General features: G+C 40.6%; 1 protein-coding gene across 3 annotated transcripts in view; it reads right to left on the bottom strand.

Annotated features, from left to right (window-relative positions):
• The window catches only part of CREB5 (cAMP responsive element binding protein 5), a 256,192-nt gene that overhangs the window by 214,516 nt on the left and 35,355 nt on the right, over window positions 1-6,321 (bottom strand). The gene's annotated exons all lie outside the window — the stretch shown is intronic.

A 6,321-nucleotide genomic window follows, 5' to 3' on the forward strand; every position in this document is an offset into this window, starting at 1 on the left:
TGAACAACATTAAAACCAGACATCTAGGTTACTTCTGAGAAAGAGGCCACTTTTTGAAGTTTTGCATCCATACTGTCTGATATTAATCACTTAAATACATTACATCCATGCTCTCCATGCACATAAGGTAACTGTGCATCCCCATTCTTTAAAAGGTCAACTAGAGCCTCAGGAGCTTCAGCAGTGAAGTTTTGTCTAAAACTGCATTTCCACATAGCAGTTCCAGTCCTGTAACCTTGAACTCAACCCTGGGGGAAAGCTCCCAAGTCTTAAATAAAGGCAAAGTGTGAAACATTCACCCTCAGAAGGCAGTTATGCGCCTGAATTTGAGTCAATACTAGGGCAGTGTCCCTGAGCAAAAAAAAAAAAAAAAAAAATTTAGTAAAATTCTAGGGAGTAAAATAAGTAAATAATTTATTTGGGAAATGTTTTCATCCTGTTGGAACAACTGTTTTTACCAGCTAGAATGTAGTGGCTGACCCATCTTAAAGCAGATGACTTATGTTTAGAGATTCCCTGAAATCCCTTAAAACAACCTCACCACAGCCTCTTTTAGAGAAATATCTGGGTGATGTTTGGGTAATTTTTTCATGACCCAAAGAGAAATATCTTGGTGGAGAAGCAGAATTTGATTTTATAACTGCAAAAATCTGCAGAGGGACAGGTGGTAAAATTGCTCAAACCCACTGAATTTTTTTCAAACTGCAGTTCATTTTTCCTATCATCAGGAGTATCTTTAGCATGCTTACAGTTGAGAGTGTAATTCACCATTAAGCTGTACATCAGCCAGACCCATACTTGCAGCAATTCTTTTCACTGGATGATAATGTTTTCTTTTTAATTAAACTTCATTCTGGCGGACATTAGCCTGACAGTATATTTTCCTAATTGTGACATAAAAAACTCCACTCTGTCTGACTCCACTGACTCCTAGAAGCAGAATCCAGAAGTGAAGGATTTCTACTTTCATTTGCCCTTCAACCTCCACAAGGACACTACTCCCAAAAGCTGATAATAAGCATCAAATGATCTTCCTGATATGGGCATCTCTACCAACATCTGGCCTGAGACAAATGATTTATAATACAATAAAGTGTCAAGAAAGATCAGGCATAACTTATGTATCCACACAAGGCTAGAACCGAAATAACTAAAATTGTACCTAATTTACTCCTTTAAGATTATTCATATCCTGTTTTGATTTAACTTACAGCTATGTTAAACTGAAATAGGATACTCATAATCAGAAATGAAAGAGTATATTCGCATACTAAAATAACTTAAGGTGTTAAATTACTTCTAATTTCAGTTATTTCAGTTCCAGACTGTGCATAGACAAGCTCTTCAGAGATGAAGCCATAAAAATACTCTGAATTACACTATCCTGTCTCAAAGAAACAAGCAGCAGAGAGATAACTGACTAGAAAAACAAACCCCCGCAAAAAACAAAACCAGAACCTCCAGCTAAGCTAGATTTTTAAATCCACCTCTATTTATGGGATGTGACCCCAGGCATGTTGTCTTTCCTAAAGACAACTTTTTCCTTTACAGAGAAAGAAAAGATAAAAAAAAAGGAAGCTATGCATGGATAATGAAAGGCTTTATTTAATATCCCAATTGCTCCTGCAACTGAAGCACTGCCAAAGATTTCTGTTACCCCTTTTTCCCCTCCTCAGGGGACAGTGACAACAGCATTTTCAATAGCAAAACAACAGATGAGACTCAGTTAAAGAAAACAAAATAGCTACAATTCTGGTCCCAAGTGTCCAAATGAATTTCAAAACATTACCAGGAATTATTTGGAGTTTGATTTCTTATTGAGTATTGCAAGTCTAAGACTTCCCTCCCCACCCTGAGTTTGACCTTTAGTCCCCGAATCCATCAGTGCATGCTTTATAACAATTAAATTATTCTCAAGGTTATCTAGTAGATAAGCATATACTAAGCAGCAAAATAACACACTAGATGAGAACTAGAATCCTGAGTGCAGGGATCAGCTCCAGGAAATCAACTATAAGAAAACATAGACTTGTTGTTTACTCTGAATACCTGGAAAAGGCATCAGGTTCAACATCAAATTGTTTTTCCCAAATGTACAAGCAATTGCTTATTTCCATGAGAATCGTTCTTTGCAGACACTAAACATAAAAGGAGCAATAATCCAGCATGACTGTATCACCTGCACTCCAAGTGCTGTCTAGCAGAACTTGACCTGTATAATGTGTTACCAGGTGGTACAGTGCCCTCAAGACAAATTGCACCGTGCAGAATTGGTGTTTGCATGTGGTGCAATCACTGCAGTTGAGACTGTGGTGCCACTGACTCTCTTACAACAGTAAATGAGTGGAAGAAGCTGCCTGCTGCCTACACTTTTTGCAAGTGTCTGGTGCTTGGTTATCATATGGCAATAATTCCGGTGTTGTGCTTGAATGTCGAGCAGAAAAAAGCAGCTGAAATTCTGGGCTGTGAGTTGAACCTCCTGCCTGAACCTCCTCAATCCCTCTGAACTCCACAAAAGCTGCAGATGCACCGGCACCACCGGGCCTCGCCCCAGGTTTGCAGGATGGGGGCTCTCAGCAGCAGAGCTGTTCTGGCGCAGCTTGCATGGCACCCTTCTCAGGATGCAGGCAGGCATCTCCCATCCTTCAGCCCAGACAGCTGCACACAGCCTCTGGCACACACTTCCCTTCATGTGTCTCACGTGTGTCGCTGGGCCACACAATCCACGTCTTCTTTTTCCACACTGTGTGCAGGTGAAGGAAGGAAATAACACAACCAATGGCAACATTTCCACTTCACCTAATAAAAATATATCACAGCAGCCTTTCCATCTAAATTAAGGTGCTTATTAGCCTTTGGGATCTTAAAAATTCAAGTTACACTCATGCAACTCTTGTAGTACTACTAATAACCACTGCAATTAATGCACATGAAGAATATCAGACAAATCTATGATGACTGTAAAGTTAAAAAATTGCTCCAGTCTGAATTTTTTGCTTCTGCTATCAATAGCTTAATTTATTGCAACTTTGTGACTTTTTTGAAGAAACGGTCAAGGATTATAAATAAAAGAGAACACTATTATCGATATGTCTGCATTAGTTCTGATATTATTAACAATAGCCATGAGTGTATAATCCAGCAGAAAAGGGGGTTGAATTTTAATAGACATGTTAACAACATCTGTCAGCATTTATTGCCCTATTGTGACCACGTAAAGAGCCTTATTGGCAGAATGTATAAGTGAGGAAATCTGCTATGCTGTTGTAGCCTGCCATTCTTCTGAAATATCACTTTGCTCAGGAGAAGTTAAGGTACTCTAATTATAAAAAGAAATAAATAAAAATACAAGAGAAAGGCTTCTCCAACCTATGGCACATGGTAGAGAAACAAGTTCTGCAGCAAGCCAAGATTTTTTCTTACTCCTTGATTTTTGCATAAGAGTCTTCTAAGAAGTTTTTATTATAATTAATAAAACTGAAGCCCACAGTGAGGAACACAAGAATATAACAAAGAAAAAACAGCAAACAGAAGAAACAAAACCACTCTCAGAACACAGCAACAAACTACATCTCCTCTCAGCAGCATGCAGAGGGAAGTACCCCATGTCCTCAGGCTCCTCAAGGAGATTTTGCAGAGCTCCAGGATCATCTTTTCTGAACCAGGAAAACTATTCTTACATCTAAGATCAAGAAAGCATGCTCCTTTCTCCCCCTTTTTAAACTCAGCAGTAATCTTACTGCCATACTGGTAAAAACATCAAGCAGTCTTGTTTCCTGTTTCAATGTTATTCTTGAAGTAGGCTGCAGTAAGAATCTGATTTTCATTGGGCTATTATTATTTGCAGCTGTGTGACCTTTTTAACCCTCTTTTAAAAGTGACATTTCAGCCTTCAACCTCAAGCTGTCTAAATGTTGCAGGGTTTTCAGGGCTCTGATTAACAGAGGAAAAAGAACCGATGGGGAGGTGTACACTACAATGTGTCTAATGCAGGTCAGTGCACCCATCCTGCCATTTGCACAAGTGAGTAATTACACTCTTATAAGCAACCTGTTTGTTGAAATTAATCACCTGGGTTCATGCTCGCAAGACAGGTTTCTTCAGCCTGGTGTGACCAAGGTACACAGCACACAGTCTCTAGCATTAGTAGCACTATGCAGAGACATGAGCAATAAATGAAGCATCACCTGTTTTTTAGGGTCACGGGCAAAATGTTTAAAAAGTGAGAGAAGACATGGTCACACTGCACTTGTGAATAGCAAAGAACTCCATCAGTGTGTATGCAGCATTTTAAATTGCTAGTCATGGCTATTCAATATTGTGCTATTTATAGATAATTAGAGCGTTATTAGAAATGCTATTAAGACTTGTTGGTTTTGGAAGTGTAATACACGCAGGGTTAATGCCCATGGTTGTTCCCAATACATACTTGCTTGAGCAAAGCCAATTTCAAGCAGCATTGTGCTGGAACGGTGCACAGTGCTTTTTCTCAGCATGGGCTTTTCAGTGGAAGTGCTTGTTTTCTGAGCTAGCATCACGCTTTCCACATGCAGGCATACAGGCTCATTATCACAGCCCTGCCTGCTTCAGCTGCTACAACGAAGGGTCTGTCAGCATTTCCATTAGAAACCCCCTGGTTTCAGGATTAAAGCATTTCCAAATGGTTCTGAATGTTGGAAAGCAATTTGTGTCTGGAGTCCCCAAGAAGGACTTTAATACGATGCACATTTGAGCTGGGGCTTGAGCCCTTGCTGGTGCTCCAGTGAAGTTTTTGGGATTGCATTTATGACATTTATGTGTGGAAAAACACTCAGCTTGGTCCTTTACTCATTTATTTTAAAAGAAGAGAGGCCCATAAATCTTCAGGCAGAGCCGAGTGCTCTCAAAAAGCAGTTGATGTGTGAATTGCCTCAACAGCAAGCAGCCTTCCTTCAGTCCTTTCCCTGTGGCTGGCATCTGTGAAGCCACTAGCCACTGGCAGCCTCCAGGATCATTTGCAAAAGGAGTATCAAAAAGATTCTTTTTTCGTGCTTTTGAACACCCTAGGTCTTTTTAAATTGCCACACGGTTTACTTCTTGCCTACCCGAACAAAACCCAGCTCTGGGAAGGCTCCCCAGCAGTCCTAAGGTTTTGTCCCTTCTCTCTCTTACAGGTACATGCATTTACCTTCAAATCAGCCAAGTATGGTCCCATAATTCAGCATTTGTCCACTAAAACCCACTGTTTCTGTTATCAAAAACAGCCAAATAGATGCTTCCCGATTTTCCTCTGCTTATGCAGAGCTGCTTTCTTCTCAAGAAAGAGCATAACTGGGGATAACTAAAAGAATATGGGGCAAATATACGATATTTCAGAATAGAAGAATGAACGTTGGAAAACTCTGGAATTAAGGACAGAGGGGAATACAGGGAGAAAGAACCACAAGGGGACTGAAGGCAAGAAGACACCAGTGGAAATGGAAAAAAGAAAGACAGTGGAAGGACTGCAGACCACTGAGGACTGGGCTGAGGAAGAGGAGGGGAGTAAAAGGATACCTCTGAAAAAGAAACTCAAAATAGAAAGCAGATGACCTACTGGCTTCCCACGTAGCAGCAGTGTGAGAGCCCAGCACTGTGTATCACCCAGGCAAGTACTTGGTAGAGGGCACAGTTTGTCCTCTGCACTGGATGATCAGTCTCTCAAGTCTAGTGGAAATGCACAAGGCTAAAAAATTACATTCCTTGGACTCCCCATTTCAGCATAGGAAACCCATCACAGATTCACTTGCAATAGTGCAAATGAATTTGCTGTTTTACAGAAATGGCTGTGGAATTACTAAGCACAGACCACAGAAGACAAAAATGGAAATAGGACAACAGAGGTGAAAAGTGACTTTAAATGAAAATACCAAAAAAAAAAACCTAGCCCTTTTGAAAACAGTTCATGAAAGTTATCTCAGCACAGAAATATTCTATAGGAGAAATAAGATCTTTATAGGGCAAGATGGCTATTACTTCAACTCTGGAAAAACACTTTGAGGAATAATGTGGTTATTTTGCACTTTGTGATTGGCCAAACAGGGCCAGTCTAACCTGGAAATGGCCCAGGCTTGTAGTTCGGCAACTGTCCCCCACTGATGGCATTTGCAGAATAACCCTAATACCTGCTGTCCCTGGTTACGAGTCTGAAACTACATGAGAGACCAGACTGGAACCTCGCTGACAGCACCGAGGTTGGCTTAACAGAACAGGCAGGAGCACAGGCTGTACCAAGGTAAGGAAAAGGCTCTACTCAGCAGCAGCATTTCACACACCAACAGAGCACTTTTCCTTTTTCCCTAC

The sequence above is a fragment of the Geospiza fortis genome, unplaced genomic scaffold, assembly GCF_000277835.1.
Source record: "Geospiza fortis unplaced genomic scaffold, GeoFor_1.0 scaffold95, whole genome shotgun sequence".
In the NCBI taxonomy this organism is placed as follows: Eukaryota; Metazoa; Chordata; class Aves; order Passeriformes; family Thraupidae; genus Geospiza; species Geospiza fortis.